This window comes from Vulpes lagopus, chromosome 3 (genome assembly GCF_018345385.1).
Source record: "Vulpes lagopus strain Blue_001 chromosome 3, ASM1834538v1, whole genome shotgun sequence".
In the NCBI taxonomy this organism is placed as follows: Eukaryota; Metazoa; Chordata; class Mammalia; order Carnivora; family Canidae; genus Vulpes; species Vulpes lagopus.
In genome coordinates, this window is record NC_054826.1 from 18,753,123 (window position 1) to 18,771,153 (window position 18,031).

Consider the following 18,031-nt stretch of genomic DNA (forward strand, 5'->3'; position numbering starts at 1 on the left):
TATTCAGTAAGAAGTCTACAATAAAGACTTGGGCTAAAATGTCAGAGTTCCCACCTAACCCAGCCAAGAAGATACTTTTGCACTTTGGGCAGCCTCACTGATACAGTGACTAGTGGGTAGTACGTGTAAGCAGGCTGAACGAGCTGTGTGACCACGGGCCTGTGGAGACAGGCCAGGATTCTGCTGGGCATTTCTCCCCCTGCTGAGACACTACTGCAGGGCCAGTGATGGCAGCACCTGGTTCAGTCACCAAGCACTTGCTTTAGTGGGGAAAACCCAGCATGCTTTAGTGGTGGCACAGTAGCCTGCACCAAGGTGCTGTCACACAACTGAGGACACGTGCTATAGTGACAGTGACAGAAGGGCCCTTGCAGAGTTTGCCATTTCTGGTTATGAAGTGATAGTAACCAGAAAGTATGCCAAAAAAGCATGTGGAAGGAATAAGATTTTTAGAAGCTGAAGTGTTGATAGATAATTGGAATGGGCAAATGGAATAAACGAGTTTTAAAATTTGAATTGAGAAGAACTCTATTGTGTACTATTAAATGGTCAAGCAGGATACTATATTTCATTCTGCTTTCCTCTTATCCTAAAGTGAAGGGAAGAAGGTATTCTAAAGGAATGAACAATTTATACTAACAATTTTAGGGTTTTAAATTAAAAAAAAAAAATACCGCTATTAACATGGAAGCCTCTAGAAAGTTTCCACTGCAGGGCCTTTGGGGAAGTGATTTGAGGAGAAGCATTATGGAACAGATATGAAAACACAGTAAACATACGACTTTTACTTTGAATTTGGCATTTAAATATATAATGGATATTATGCTTAACTTAACTCTTGCTGGAAAAAGTCGTCTAAAAACTAATGAACCAAGGTGAGGGAAAAAGATTGTCATTGTACCATTTGATGCCTAGGCCAATGCACTAATACTATTAATACCTTTCTCAACAGTCTTCCCTTACTTGTATGTATATCCACCCAAACTGACAAGCAAGTATTCCATTTTTTTCATGTCTATACTTCCCAAGTTCGGGTAGTTAGCAAAACAAACTCCTTTTTCTAGCTGCAAGCTACTTTTAAAATAAATCATAGAAATGAATCTTAGTTTGTGTCCTAGAACACACTACACCAAGTTATGCTTTCTTGTTCCCATATGAAATAGTCCTGAATTAAGTCAAAATGAGCGTACAGCATATCTAGTGTGTAGACTTCAGGACACAATAGTTTGTTCATTTGAGCCCTTCACCTATGATACTTGTACATATAAATCCTAATTGTTAAACACAGTCTGCCTTCTACTCTAATATCATTACAACAGTCATCTTGGAGGTTTACGTGGATATTAGAAGAGCTACAGAAAGCATGTTATTTAGAACCATCTACATTTTAAACCTAAGAAAGAAGAGCCACGTACCCTAGTAGAATTATTTTATGATATACTACAGCAGAACACTTTCAAAGCAAGCAGGTAATCTTAAACTTTTCCTCTTCCAAAAACCAGTGCAAGAAACATTGCCTAAGATTTGGTTTGTTCTTTAATAGCCTGGCTGAATTATATTAAATCCCAATGTGGTTTTCCTTTCCAGGCAGAGGCCCACATTTATATAATCCTCAAAGCCATTGCTTGAGTGTTTCTGTACCTTTCCACAACTCATGTTTCAGAGACAAGCTGTGTTTTGAAGAGCTTAAAAGAACGAGAATCCAGTTGCCTTGTAATATCAGCACAGAAGAGTCAAACTGTGGTGTGTGTAGTAATTGTATATGGAAGGCAGAACTTCTTTTTCTGTCTGCGTCTGTATGTAGACCAATACTATGGAAAAAAGTTGTTTTTTTTTTTTTTTCCACAACAACACAGGATCAGTTTATCTTACCCTAACATGTTCTTTCTGGGTTCTAGGTGGCCTTTCCAGCAGAATATGTCCTTTGTTTTAGTGTTCAATCTCCCCTTAGAGTTGGAATTAACCTTCCATGAGAAACTTGCCATTGGCTCACATTTCCATGTCTGATATAATCTTCCTAGTTGGGCAAGTTATCCACTGCCAGCAGGGCATTTACACTTCATCTCTAAGAATCATGGTGGTCCTGCTAACCCCCATGGTTAAGAATATATATTTTTATTTATTTTTTTATTTTTTAAGATTTTATTTATTTATACATGAGAGACACAGAGAGGCAGAGGTCAGAGCAAGCTTCTTGCAGGGAGCCTGATATGGGACTCAATCCAAGGACCCTGGAATCATGACCTGAGCCAAAGGCAGATGCTCAACTACTGAGCCACCCAGGTGCCCCAAGAATATGTGTGTTTTTAAAACTACTTTTTGTTATCTGTCTGCTTTATAAATCAATTATTGCTTTATGGAAGGTTCTTCATAACTTAGCTGATTTTCCTTAGAAAAGATTTGGTTGCTCTTAAAGGAGATGAAGACAAAAAGAATCATTTACAAAATAAAAGGAGACTTGCTATTTATTTGTAAAATTTCAGGTTGACATAGAACCAGCAACCTGATAACCAGCCCTTTCTCCTCCTGATACCAGTGCTCTACCAAACTGAAGGTTACAAAGTTCCAGAATGCTTATCTAAAAGGCCAGAGGAATTCTTCTGGAAGAAATAGGAAAAATAGGCTCATTTGCTTACTTCTTAGTTGCTGACCAAATTAGACTGGTTAAAGATAGGAGATCCCAAGGTAATTTCAGGTGAATCTGCCAACTTGTTTTCTTGCTTCTTGAGGTGATATGCTAATACTACTCAAGTGTGGAAAATTTAGGTGACAGGATGCAAAAAAGGTCCTGAAATAGCTAGACTACGTGCTTGGAAACTCTATGTATATATACAAATACTCCAATACTGCAGATCAAGCACCACAAGATGGCAAATATGCACAAGGACCCCTGAGTTAAAGTTCACTCTCTGTCATTATCCCTTCATGTTTTGGGAAATGGTATTGGACCAAGTAAGTAGTGAGAATAAATAAATGCATTTTTAAATTAAACTGAAGGATGGAAATATTCAAAGTAGCACATTAACCATGCTAAAGGAAACAGATTTGGGATTTTAGTTGCTGCACAATTGAAGCAACTATATCAAACACTAAATGATTCAACTCTATTGAAATATCTGTATAGGGTCCATTCACACTACAGATAGATGAGCGTAGGAAGCTCCTATTGCAATTAGACAACCTACCGCTTAATGTCAAACTCTTGCTTGTAAAGTCTAAGCAGGTGAGACAGGTTTTGTTTCATGAACTCTCTAGGAATCCAAGTAAATGTGGCCGAAATTATGCCTGTTAGAATCGTGTAAGTCATCACCATTAATTGGTCCTCCCTTCCACAAACACATCTAGACATCTACCTTAGGAATCACGAAGCACAGTTAGAAAGTTGGGAAAAGTAATTCAAGGAATGCTGTATCTACTGCAGCCTTCAGGGAAAAGCCACCCTTATATGATCCCAAACATTAACCAATGTTCCTGATCAAAGAAACTTTCAGGAAGTCAATTTCTTTTTTTTTTTTTTTTTTAAGATTTTATTTATTTATTCATGAGAGACACAAAGAGAGAAAGGCAGAGATACAGGCAGAGGGAGAAGCAGGCTCCATGCAGGGAGCCCGACATGGGACTTGATCCCGGGTCTCCAGGATCATGCCCTGGGCTGAAGGCAGCACTAAACCACTGAACTACCCAGGCTGCCCCGGAAGTCAATTTCCATACCACCTCTGGCAAGTCATTTGAGTGACTTCTACCAATAAGATTAAAATGAAGGTGGTATTTCCGAGAACTAAGTGTTCTTACAAAATGGACATACAACGTGCTTATCTTTTTCTTAGTTATAATAATAATCAAAGAACACAAGGAAAAGACCTCAAGTATCATCTTAATCTGTATAGAGTCTAAAAAAAGTTTATTCTAAAATTTAAAGAGTGACTTGGAAGATTTTCTAACATACTGACTTACCACAGAAGCCTTTTCCAGAATAAGCAAATGGAATGAGAGTTCTTCCTTCTTCCAGGCCTCTTAAATGCATACCATCCCTATCTGGGTTTTTTTAAGGTGATAAAACATGGGGTGCCACTTGGGTCTATAGTTCTAGCATAAGATGAACTAGTAGCAATGGTTGCTCGTCACATGCCACTTTGCTGGGCTTTCACTGAGACCTCCCAGCCCATTATGAGATATTCCTATTTTTACTGAACTACAAAGAGGCTTCTGGTTAGCCTACACAGGAATGTCAACATCAATGACTCACTGTAAAGGAAGTTTCCCTGGTTCATAAAAAATGTAATATTAAAGCAACATGTTTCATTAGCTTTTAGAGCTATCTCGTCCGTCTCTGAACTAGTAATGACCTGTTGCAAAATTCTGTGCCTGCTAAGTAATTGACACTTAACTATGGCAACCATGGGATGAATATAAGTGATTAGATTGGTGCTCCATGTATAGCCTCTCTTTATTATCCCTATTATAGTCATTAAATAAATGTAACTCGAGCTGGTCCTAGAAGCTTTGGACAGATTCACGGTGGCATCTGCTATTTTCTGGTCTTAGAATGTAGGCATTTTTAGCATCAGAGAATGTAATTAGATCATTCATTTCCTCAGCTGAACTCTATAGCCCTGTGCAAAGACAAGTCTTCTTTGAAAGCCACTATTAAGTTCCTAATCCAATCTTTATTAAAAAGACTCAATATTGTAGACAAGGAGGTTAAAACAAATCCTCAAAAAACTAATGATCAAGCCCTTCTATACCCCACAGCTGCCGTCTGGTGCAGCAAAATCTGAAATTAGGAATGTTTATAGTTGTATTTTTTTAAAAACTAGGATGCAGTCCTTAATGAACTAGAGAAGCATGTAGATAATGAGTTCTACTAAAGAAAATAGTGAGAGAAGTAACACTAAGGGACTAAATTTTCTTAGATCCACTAAAATAAGCAAAGTTCTACTCTGAGGGCTAATTTTCAGAAGTGGATGTGATTAATATTTCTTTCTGAGGGTCAATCTGCCCAGTGTCGAGGTTCTCTACCCTAAGTTCCATTCTACATTTATACCTCCATCTAAGAAACTCCCTTAAAGGGTATAAACAAATGCCTTTCCTTTTGACTCTGAAAAGCCTGTCATCTAGCTCACATTGTGCCTAGCCAGAGTAACTACACTAAATGGAAGTCATTGGCTACCCTAGATTTTACCCTGAAGTCATGCTATTAGAAGATTAAGAAGGTCTTCGAATATTGATAGCTTTAAAAAATATGTTATTATTATTATTTAATTTTCTTTTGTTCAGAGCATATTGGGATTGGTGATTAATCTCAGATTAAAACCACTATGGAGACTGCAAACAAAGTTTGCCCCCAAATGCAAGCTAATTCATGTAATAAATCTATGTCCCTACTATGTGCCAGGCACTCTTCTAGAGCTTGGGATATGTCAGTGAGCAAAGTAAAGATCTATACCTTTGTAGGGTTTACCTTCCAGCAGAGAAACACATAAATATATTATAGTCTTTCAGAAGGTGATAAATGTCCTGGAAAAAAAGAGAGCAGCCGGGTAGGAGATGGCTTAAACAGGTTTCTTAGGAACACAGAAGGAATACCATATTTTTATAAGTTAAATTATTGGATGTTTGTTATATGCCAGGTGTGAGGTGTGATGTCTCATTACATGCTAAAGTATCATCATCCCTACCTGATGGGAGAGAAGATGAAGTACAAAAGTCAACCAACCCACTAAAAATTCCAGAAGTCTAATACATATGCTGTTTAACTTATTTTAGAATTATACAGGCAAAAAGAGAGAATTAAACTCAGTTCTTCAGATTGGAAGAATATGAATTTTCAGATTGGAGGAAAGTGAATTTGCCAGAAAATACATTCAGGAAACAGGAATTGATAGCAGTCAGTAAAGGATATTTATGTCAGCTTGGCTAGTACGCGAGTGGTGCTGGGTGATATGAGGGAAAGACTGAAAGGTGGGTCAAACTGGATTAGAGTGAATTTTCAGAACTCCATTTTGTCTAGAGGTATCGGGAAGACTTTGAGGTTTGGAGCAATGGTGTGGAGGTTGGGGTGGTGACAAATCTGAGCATGGACCATGGCATCAAAGAGTCACATAGCTTTGTAGTAGGATAGTCGCATGAACTTGCCACTTTGAGTGATTCAACTCCGGCTTTTTCATTTAAATACTTGGCCAATCTTTTGGAAACAAAGCCTTTTGATTGAAAGGTTAAGGTCTAACAATCTCAAATGTCAGATCCAAGGTTAGCCCATTGTGCCAAGCTATGATGCACTGTGACCCTCAAACTTCAAATAAACCAAATGTCCTAAAGGTGGCTTAAAAAAAAATCAAAGGCCATTATGTCTTATAACCTTCATTCTAAGAAGATCCATTTTATCCTAAAAATAGAAGTCCCATAATGTCAGTTTTCTAAAAGTTGATATAAGTGAATTGGTAGTTTGAAATGTGAGCACCTAAAGGAACATCCTTTATAAAAGCCAGCTACTAAGATAGTCATGTCGTTACAGCGCCTCATTTGGAGAATATATAGCATTTCCCCATTTTATACATGTTCTCCATAGAACTTGAAAGACTAGAAAGATCAGTACCAAGGAAATGCTGGTTAAGAAGAGAGTGAGCAGGGTAAGAGACAGGTCTCTGCTTCTTATGCATTTAGAATAGTGATTTAAGGGTGACATGTGCCTTTCCGCATTTTAAAAATTAAATTCCTTGGAGACAAGCTAATTTGTCAGGTAGCAATATCTAAAATGTAGGTAAATCTACAGACTACCTTAGGCTAGGGATAGAATCACGAGGGCACTTTAGAATTCAGTACATAAAATTAAACTCAAAAGCTAAAACTACGATGTGAATACACACATGTCCGGACCATAGAGAATGCTGCCCACCATAAGCTTTGAACTATTGGCTTAGACATCATTCATTGATACTTACCTATCCAAAATGATTGAGAAAAGTTCCTGATGTATTAAAAAAAAATGAACAGTAAGGCTTGAGTCAAATGGACAGTAGAATTTTCAAAAGTTCTCTTATGCTGGGATTTTAAAAGTTGGGCAGTGTATGGTCTATTGTTGATTTTTAGGCTGTTTTCCTTGGACCCAGTGAGGTCTTTGCAACAATAATGAATTGGCAACCCAATTTAGGCATTTTGAAGAGCCTAATGGATATCAGATCTTTACCCACATTATAGCTGCAGTATGCTATTTAAAAAAACAGGTTTCTTTTGATATTGGCAGAAATTCTGTTAAGTCAAAGGGATAATTATTAATTATTCAGTGCTTGAACCAAAGGTTTCATCTACTTTCTCCATTTTTATTTAATTTTTAATTTTTTTTTTTTTTTGGAAACAGTTTAGTGGCCACTTTAAAAAAGAAAGAAACTGAAGGAGAATAAGAAGTTGTCCTCGGGTGAAGTATTAGGTTGAAAACTATTCACCACTATGATAATTATTCGCCAGGTGATTATACCCATCGGTTCAGATCCTGTAAGAGCTATGATGAATACTCCATTGGTAGAAGTTAACCCAAGGACTTGAAAAGATCACACCATTTGGAGAATTTCAGTAACAGCTTGTCCGCCTTTCTCAGGCCCTGAGCAGACATAAACTAGAGGAACATACAGACATTACTCATTATAAATAACCTTAAAGTTAAAAAAAGAAAAAAAAGGACTTGGAATTGTTTTACTTGTACCAATAGATGATAAGGTGAACTGAAGTTTCCCATTCTGCTCACTCCATAATAAATCACAATCAATGTTGCAAATGACAGCAACTTGTCACTCATTCACTTGGCCATCTGGTTATTGGTTATAGAACACCTACTGTGTGCCAAATGCTAGCTATGCTACATCTACAGTGATTAAAGACACATGCCCTCTGTTCTCAAGGGGCTTACAATATAGGCAAGGGACGGACGCCTGGGACACCTGGGTGGCTCAGTGGTTTAGTGTCTGCCTTTGGCACAGGTCATGATCCCAGAGTCTTGGGATTGAGTCCCGCATCAGGCTCCCCGGAGGGAGTATGCTTTTCCCTTTGCCTATGTCTCTGCCTCTGTGTGTGTGTGTGTGTGTGTGTCCCTCATGAATAAATAAATAAAATTCTAGGGCAGCCCTGGTGGCACAGCGGTTTGGTGCTGCCTGCAGCCCGGGGTGTGATCCTGGAGACCCAGGATCGAGTCCCACATCAGGCTCCCTGCATGAGCCTGCTTCTCCCTCTGCCTGTGTCTCTTCCTCTCCCTCTCTCTCTCTCTGTCTCTATAAATAAATAAATCTTAAAAAAAAATCTTAAGAAACCAAACCAAAACAACAACAACAACAATAAAAATGATATAGGCAAGGGAGAGAGAACATGCAAGTACTACAATCGGTGCTAAGTTTTTTTTTTTTTTTTTTTTTTTTTCGGTGCTAAGTTTTTTAGAGGAAGTGTTTCTGATTAGGGTAGAAAGCCTCATTGCCATTAGTAATGTTTAATAAGAGCAAAATTAGACTACTTCAAGGAACCCTATATAAATTGCTTTCTTATTTTTATCAATCATGGAAAGATGCAAATTTTGTCTTAAGGGCTTAATTACCCTCTTCAACAGATAGTTTTAAAATTATGACATTTACTTAAATTGCTAATTAGACGGAGGATATTTACATTCAATGTTTGGGAGTTTTCTATAACCATATTACAATCTGGAAGAGCATCTGTGTGACAGAGCCAGTGGGAGGAAAGAATCTTGTGATACACTCGGTTATTAAAGAATGTCAGTGATGATTCCTGAAAAAGTTAGCCAAATTTCTGAATCAACGTTATTTTCATAAATACCAGAAAGAAACTCTATGCTCACTTGGCATTCAGTTTTGTCACTTCGTAAGGGCAAGCAATTCAGAGACGACATGAACCTCGGTATTCTAGAACCAAGCACGTTCTGTGGCACTCTTAATTATCAGATTTTCTGGGTACAACAGTGCCGCTTTCAAATCAGGCAAAACTACTGAATTATAGATTTTAATGAAGCAATATTATGAAAATTTAACCAGGGCCTGTCCCAAAAGTGGCTTTGGTATTTAAGTAACATGGCCTATTGACAAGAGCATTAAAAAAGAAGTGTCCAATAGCACTGGTTGATGTCAGTCTTTAAAATATTGGACTTCATTATCACTGCAAATAGTAAGCCCTTAAACAGGTGTTGGCTACATGAAGTTTAAGAGTCCAGATCCTAAAACCAAACACGGTTGCCTCCATTGTTTCTATTAAAGAGTTCTTACATAGAAAGTTGAACATTCGTATCTCTATACACTACCTGGAAACAGAACAACATAATGTATTTGGTATGTGAATACGCCTAAAAGATCAGTAACAGTACTTACTCTCTGTAGTTTAGCATAAAACGAAGATTTTATCATAGACTGTTCAAATGTCTACTGAATTTGGCCATCCTGTGACCCTCTATTTTCTGGAACTGCCCTTTATGTCCATTCTCCTCCTCCCTCCCCACCAAAAATTTTTTAAAATTTTTAGTATTTCTCCCTAATCTTGCCTCACCACCACCCCAACTTCCTGTTTCCAAAAAAGCAATACTTCCTTGTATCATGTATCTTATCCCTCACAATTAGCCAGCTCATCTTACAGCATTATTTTGGTATTTTCTGTAGGCCTAACATAGGTACTTTTTAAGATATTTAGAATACTTGAAGTAAAGAAACTCTTTGTGGGATGAATTTTTCCTTCACTTTCTCAAAAGAATCCAATGAGAATCTAAGTTGTAAGAAACGAGTTGTAACTGATCTACTTTTATGGTTGAATTCTTGTGGTAATGCCCTATCAGAGCTCATGGCCTTCCTGATTTTATATTATCTGGTATCTCTCTCTCTATGTATGTATATGTATATATGTATTTTTAGAGAGAGCAAGAGGGAAAGATGGAGACAGAGACCTGTTCCCTGGAGAGGCTAATCTTTTCCATTTGCCCTATACACACACACACACACACACACACACACACACACACACTCCATACCTTCTTGTATTGCATCCCTAGCCTGTAATATTTTCTGGCTTCACCTATGTGAATTCCTGCCTGTCATTCAAAGTCCACTCAAGATGTGTTGCCTTAGCAGAGTCTTCACCGACTTCTCACTAGCCTACGGTTTTTCTACACTTGCCATGACCTATTGTTGCCCTCTGATTCACATGGACCTCCTTCCCCAACTCAATGAAATTCTGAGGTCAGGTCCTACTTTTCAATGTCCCACGTAGTTTGGTAAATAGTGCACTTAAAACATTAGTGATAACATAGTTTCCACGTGTTCCATAATATTCGCTTAGGCAAATCTTTTCTCTACGCTGCTGATTTGTCATGAAATGTAGGTTTTTCTTCAATTGTTAAATGATCTCTGCTCAAATTCATTCTGCCAATATAGCTAGGTTAATTTATCTGAATCAGCATTTTGTTTTCCTGATTTAACAAAGAGATCTACTACATAATAAATACAGATTGAAGTTCTTTGTCCTTATATACGAGTCTCAGTGCAATCCATCTCTCCTTTCCAAACTCATGTCTTCCCTCTCTGCCATCTGTACTTTCTCTTGGTCAAACTGGCCAGTCTGTATCTTTGGACACATGTCTGCAAAATTTGCATATGTACTTCTGCCTAGGATGCGTTTTTCTTCTATCTGACTCCTACCATTCTTTTAAAAGCCACGTCCATTATCACACTGGTGTCCTTTTCTTTCTCTGGACCCTCTCTATACCATTTAAATGTAATAAAACCATACATTAGTTGAAGAGATGTCATCTGGTCTAAATGTCTTGTAGGCAGCGATTGTTGACATTTATGTGTCTGCTAGCAGGTGTCAGGACAATATTATCATCCAACTTTCAATTACAGCCAACTTTTAGTCATTGAGAACTTTAGACAAGCTGAATAAATCAGAAATTTCCAAAGAACAAAAAAAAAAAAAAAAAAAAAAAAAAAAAAAAAAAAAGAAATTTCCAAAGAACAAGTTAACAGGCAGTTATACAAACATCCATGCAACAAGATACCCTTCAGAAGACAGCTTCAACATTGGATAAATTTAAATTTTCAATTTGTTTGTCAATTGTCAACATATACACTTCTGAAAAGCTTCAGTTATAGCTGAACATTGGTCCAAGCAGAAATTGATATTCAGTCTCCTTATTATCAACCAGCTCTACTTCAAAAATGGGATGCATTTAAGATGTTTAACCTTAGAAGCAAAGGTTAAAAAAAAAAAAGCCCAAACACAAAAACAAAAAATACCACCCTCACCCTCCAGTGTTAATAAAATTAAAGCACATCAGAGACTTTCTTTTAGAGGACAGATATTTGAGCAACTACTCAGAAACATGCCATTTCCACTTCTGATCCTCTGATCTAGAGGTCAGTTATATGTTTCCCACCTGGATTAACATTGTGCCCCAAATCCAGACTGCTCAGCATTCTTCATATAACCAGGCCAGCCCTTTGACAGGTGTTCGAGCATATGATAACTAAATGATAACAGAAAGCACCTTAGGATCTGCATTACATATCACAGAAGATTAAATCAGGTTTGGGCCTGTAATAGGACACTTAAAATATGGAAAATAAATGAGGTCAGTTGTAGGAAATGTCTAGAACAAGGAGGACAGCTATATCCAATATGGACACATTTAGTGACGCTATTCATCACTCTCCAATTCTTTGAGTATGGATTAACTCTAGATCTTAAGAGAACTGTATTGTCCTGCCCAAAGAAGATTTAAGTGGTACCTTAAGAGTTAATATCTGTGGGCCTGTATTGGCTTAGGAAGCATTGCCACATTCGCTGCTTGACCCTCACATTTAATAGTTTCAAGGTGTGCAAGAAAGAAAGTCTTCTAATTTTCAGCTGAAATGTATTCATCTTTAGATTTTAGCTTGCCTAAAGCTCACAAACAATTAAAACAGGAGCGTTTTCCAAATATCAGCTTAATTGGTGCATTGAGAATTGTAGTTCTAGAGCAGGTGCATTTCTGAAGCAGCAGTTCTGAGAAAGCATATATATATATATTTTTTTTTTTATGGCTTCACCATTAACTCTAACTTTGAGGCAACTCATTTTCCTGATGGAGAACATGAAGCTCAGACATGATATGTCTTGTCTTAAATGGCAATGTGAGTTGTGGACACAGTCATTTGCAGTGCAGAGTCCAAGGTCTTAACCACTAACCTATGTCATCTCCTTGAAACCAGAGTTCCAGTTCTCTAATTCTGGATCACACCCTTATATTTCTCACTCTAAGGTGTGATCTCTGCTAATCATCAGTCTCTGATTAGCATCCATCATTCTTAGGACTGTTTTGCAAGGTGAGTGAGGCAGTTACGGATGAGGAATATTGTAGCATGCCTAGGAAATGGCAATGCAAGTCCAGAGTCTATGTTCTTTGTTTCATGTGATGTAGACTTTCTTCTAGTTTTCCACTCACTAGGCGCTCTTCCACGGCCAGGCTAGCAACATAATCCACATAGTAGGTACTTAGTAAATATTCAGATGAACACCAAGATTCAAGTCATAAAGATACATGCTTGAATCCTAGCTCTTTCATTTAGTGATATGACCTGGAGCAAGCAGATAAGTAATTATCATATTTGAACGAAGAAACAGAGATATTTTTTTCTATCTTAAGTTCTTTAAAGTGAAGGATAAATGGAATGATATTTTCTAAACCATAAAGCTATGTAAAAACTAAGTGTAGTAGATTCATTTACCAATATGGAGAATCCTTCATCCGTACTCTGGGCATTGCATGAAAAACAAAATAAAAAGTTTTATAGGTTAGAGAAAGCCATCTGGTTCCCGGGTAATGATCTAGTTTACTAGAATCTTTTTTAAAAGAAGTAACTGGGACAGTCTCCTAATAAATGGAGATTAATCGTGCTCTTAAAAAACCCAAAGGAGGAGAAAGGATTTGGAAGTGAGGTGATAATATAAAACTAAGGAGTATATCGGTTTTCCTCGGATCACGAAAGCAACGCTTGAGATAGTAGGAAAATGTCAAGGTCTGTGTTTTTTCATCTTTTGCATCCTAAGATCCAGTTAAACTGAGCTATGTTTAAATGCTTTGCTTTATTATTTCCATGACTTAGGAATCCAAATACTTTGTTATGCTTCCCCTGAACGACTGAATTATAAAACAAATGAATTGTGAAAGTTACTTTTAGATCATGTGGAGGGCTTGTTGAAATACAGCTGGATGAGCCCCACTGCTGGAGCTCGGCTCAGTGGATCTGGGATGGGGACCAAGAATTTGCATTTCTAACAAGTTCCCAAATGATGCTGGTGTTGCTAGTCTGGGGACCACACTGTGAGAAGCGCTATTCTAGATGAATTCTCTCTAGTTGTGAAATACACGTGAAGGTAACTAAGTATCCAGTCTTGAAAGACTGAATGAATTTGATTGTAAAAATGAGAGTTTATGTGTTTGATCTGTCCCATAAAGACCTCAGTCTGTTTCAGAGAAACACTGTGCATCAGGGAGAAATAGGGTAGCTTCCTACCCAGAGAAAATGTGAAACCACATATCCCTCCCCCCAATTTCTTCCAGGTTAAACAGGGTTTTAAATCTCACTTTTCCACAATTGTTACTTCCTATCCCACTGCTTCCCTTACTCTGTGGTTACCTAAAAATTTCAGTGACAGCCCTCCTGGATTCCACCTTCTGGTAACTTCCTTATAGCTGAACACTCACACTTGGCCTGCTCCGTTCACTCCGAGTTCTTACCAGTTTAAGGCATTGAAGGTCACTTGCCTCTAGCTAGCTTGTATATGTGACGGTAGCAGAGAAACACTGCCAGGCTTCTTTAATATTGAGGCAATAGCTCCTAGTTCCTGAAATTCCATAAACCTTAATGTTGTGCTGCTACCTTGATGATGTAAGAAATTAGAAAGAGTTAGATAATTAAGTGTTGAGATTAAAATAAGTTGAGGGGAGGAAAAGGATGAGGTAGGTAGACAGGAGATCCTACCTCAATAAAAAAGTCACTTCCATTTTTGGATCAGGAAGCAATTTGTTCAGATTTTGCTCACCCTAGAGTGGCAGGCTTCCTTCCAGGGTAGGAGAAGGATGCGGGAAGGGGAGTAACCATGGCAACCTGCCCAGCTATGTGGGCAAGGATAGGATGGGGCCGCACGCACTTGGAAAACTTTATTTCTAGCCCAGTCACTCCGTTTAGTATGGGTGGTCCCTGCTTTCCCACTTCCTTCTGCTATAATGCTGACTTGGGGAAGAACGGCTCCCCCTCTGTAGGGAGGCTGCGAGGGGGTGGAGACCTGAATGAGCCCGAAGGAGGTCAGCTTGACCAAAGCAAACTACAGGCTTCCAGGCGGAGAACAGAGAGCAACTCCCTGTCTGTTCCAGTGTGAGCACAGCAAACACACTGGCTTTGTTAATATTAGGTGCTTGAATGACGCTTTTCAGGTAGACGAGCAGTGCCTGATTTTGATGAAATTCTCCAGTGGGCCTTTGGTTTTCACAAAGACACGTAATCCAGTTGTTCGAGGGGCAACCAGAAAACAAAACACACATTTCTAGGTTGGAATAAGGTGTTCAAAGCATGTTAGATTGACAATCTCCCTACCAAACGTGGGCTAGGTACTCTTATTCTCTCCAGGCCAGGGAGCTTAAGTCCAGAGAGGCCACACAATTTGCTCAAGGTCACGTAAGCAGCAGTGGTGTAGCTGGGATGGGAATCAAGACAGCAGGACTCCAGAACCCCTGCTCTCAACCCACTACCTGACTGTTCTGGGTGGGGGGCAGAAGGTGGCATGAGCGCTAGCCCTCTGTGTCCATCCTCGGCATCACGTGTTCCCCTCATCAGAAATTAGTATGTTTTTTTGAAGAAGAGGAGACCCGGTGGCCTGCTCTCCTCGTGATTCATTCAGTCCAGCCAGGCTACGTTGCCGTGAGCGAGGTTTCCACGCAGCACACCTAACTGCTGTTGCAGCTAGCAGCTCACCTAGAGGTGACTTTGGCCTGCGTCTGTGCACCTCGGTGGCACGGCTTCAACTTTACACGTACACGCAGCACCAGGGAGAATTTTGGAAGACCACATCCTGTTACTCAGGTGTTTCTTATTGCCAGTGTAGTTCTCGTTCTGATTCCTTTTGGGGGACAGGAAACCCGACACATTCAGTCTGTTAACCGACATTCCCCAGCCAATCTGCTTTCAAGCCTTTCCACGCAGGGAGGCATGTTCTGATGACCGCGAGGGCAACCGAACACAGGAGAGCTCAGTCTTCAGCAGCCTTCCTGAGCATTTCAGCATCTCCACTTGTCTGAGAAAACGATCAATTAAATCCTCAAGGCAGGAGAGATGAAGGGAGAGAAACACACGATGCCTTCAAAACCATTCAAACAAAATATCAGCGGTGGCAAGCCTAGGCTTAGGGCAGAATTAGAAATGAAGCCGCGTATAGTTGCTGTGCCGCCAAGGTCCACAAAGCCTCCTGCAGGCCAGGCGCCACCCAGCAAGGCATATACCTTCCTGCTCTCCTTAATCTTCAGATAACTGAGGCATGGCCAAGCAGGCCAACAGCTATCACCCCCAACCACCTGGTCAGAAGTTTCTAGAGGTCCCTGTACCACCTTCATGCCAACAAGTGTCTTAAAAGCAATTCCCTCAACCTAAACAAGGTGACTACAATCCATTCAACCTTTGGGGTAAGACAAGAAATAAACCTAATGCACAGGAATCTAGACTTTTCCATGAGTCTAAAACTGTAAAAAGTCTTCAGTGGAAATGCAGAGTCTTCCTCGACTGATTAGACAAGGCTTTTAACAAGTGCCATGGAGGGCTCCCTCCCCTCTCCTACAGCCTCAGGTGAAGATCCCGTTGTGTCCAGGATCAGAAGGCCAACAATATATATGTCACAGTTCAAAGCTGGAGGACATTTCACGGCCATCAGCGTGTTCTGGCCATCAGTCAAATGGCCTATAGCTTGAAGGAGAACTGGCTGGTAGGATAGTTGTTTGGATAAGAAAGGACAGAGCTGGGAGTGAGGAGGGAAAGGGCGAGTCAAGTGATTCACCAACAGGAAAAAGAATCCAGTCTGCCTCAGGGGGAGACCCATCAGGAATCTGGAAGAAGTAACCAGTCCCAGAAACACACCCTGGGAAAGGCTACTAGATCTCCTTCGCGCTTTCTCTAGGAGACGGTCCACCTGGCGCACTCCACGTTGCTGTTGTGGCAAGTGTGGCACTGTCTATTGCCCCACGCCCAGCGCTTCACCAAAAAGCTCCTTCCCCAAAGATTAAGGAGGGCCTGGTCCCCAATACTTCTGAATTCTCAAGGCAATAAACTTTGCTACAGTGTCACTGAGGCCTGTTTCCCTTCAAGGAGGGAGAGACAGAACCTGGGATGGCCCGGGCCTGGGGCCCAGAGAAAAGCAGCAGGATGGTGGTCTGACCGGTGGCAGCAGGGGAAGAGGCAAGCAAGGAGATGTCACAGAGCACCGAGACAAGCCACCGGGGAGCCCCCGTGCTCCCCCATTCCCAGCCAGTTCCTCCCTCCCGGGCAGCCTTGCCTTGCCGGAGAGGAGTAGCTGACACACCCGGGCAGGGAGCTAACCTTACGCCTGTAAAGAAGATCAATTATATTTGTCCTATCAAAGCCACTCCTAGGGCTTCCTTATCAGACATCTCGAAGGCATTTTTGTGGCCGCCTCCTTCCTCCAACCATTACTTCTGTGCGAGTTAGCCCCGGCTGGCTTACCTTCTTCTCCCCCACTGCCCCGCTTTGCCCGATTAGGGCCAGACATTTTTTCATTAAGTCACTTTATAGTGTAATAACAACATTTACTATTCATGAGGTCTCTCTCCCCTCCATAATTTTTAAGTCTTTCCATGTGTCTGGAAGCTTATTTCTGCTCTTCTCATTTTACAAGAGTCCCTCTCTTCCTTCCAAACACAAACTAAAGAGAAAGAGGAAAAGGTGGGGGGGGGGGGGGGGAAGGGGTGGAGATAACATCCAGATTCTTTAAGTGCTTTTAATCCAGTCAAATTTCCCTTTGGACTCCAACAGCTCCCTGCTGCAAGTGACGGCGGGGACCGAATTCCAGGCTAGGGAGGGAGTCAGGCCAGAGGAAGGGGAGCAGGCGGGAGTAACAGAGTCGGCTCTATGCTGGGAAACCCGCTAGGCTGACTGCGGCTCCAGGGTTTAACCCATTCATCCCCCCCCCACCCTGCTTTTCTAGAATTCTCACTTAATCTTCCCAGCCAGTTTACAGCAAGCAAGCAGGCCGACACCTTTTAAACGCTCCAGGGATTTAAAACAAGTTTGTTGAGTCTCTTGGGCAGATACTTCCCTAAGAATGCGGGTGTGAGACAAAGTTCACATTTTCATGCCGCACGTTGTCAGTCACCGGGAAAGCGCTTCTCAGGGGGGCACCACCCAGGTCCCGGCCCTTGTCGCGGGGCGGGAATGAGCAGCCTCGGAGGGGTCGCGGGCGGTGGGCAGCGCCGCCAGCCCCGGAGCGCACAGACACACACACACACACACACACACACACACACAAGGGAGGCGCTGGCGAGGTGTCACAGCCGGGACTGAGTCTGCAGCCGAGCCCCCAAGGTAGACGCGTCCCCTGGAAGCGTTCCCCGGCGTCAGGCCCGAGACGCTGCTCCCCGCGCGCGGTCGCCTCTCGCGGCCAAGTCCCCCGCCAGGTCCCGGCCCCGCACGCCGGGAGGGGCGCGCAGGAGGGAAGGAGACCGCGACCCGCGGAGCCCGGGGAGGGAGGTCGGGGCTCGGGCTCGGGGCTACTCACGGCCGCCTAGCGCCTCGGCGGAGCGCGCATGACCTCGGAGCCGCGCCTGCAGGCTGCCGCCAGCCCACCCGCGGCCGCGCTTAAATAGCCGCCGGCCCGGGAGCTCGCAGCCGCGCGGCCACTCCCGGCAGATATGGTTCTAATCAGATGCTGGCAGCCGAGGGCTCCCCAGGAATGCGCCGGGATGTTTTTGCTGCCCGGGCTCGGTAACTCCCCCTCAACGTGTCTGCTG

The 18,031-nt window shown here is 41.5% G+C and overlaps 1 protein-coding gene across 5 annotated transcripts in view; it reads right to left on the reverse strand.

Moving 5' to 3' along the window:
* Positions 1-18,031, reverse strand: part of DAB2 (DAB adaptor protein 2) — a 60,163-nt gene that overhangs the window by 31,968 nt on the left and 10,164 nt on the right. The window contains exons 1-2 of one of the 5 annotated variants that reach the window (XM_041749870.1): positions 17,800-18,028; positions 12,747-12,773 (exon numbers count right to left, since the gene is read on the reverse strand). The exons of 1 other annotated variant lie outside the window; for it this stretch is intronic. The gene's annotated coding sequence lies outside the window, so the exon portion shown is untranslated. Of the gene's footprint in view, positions 1-12,746; positions 12,774-14,993; positions 15,139-17,799; positions 18,029-18,031 lie in introns of those variants that run through there. 3 more of the 5 variants (XM_041749868.1, XM_041749865.1, XM_041749867.1) reach the window with 3 other exon arrangements.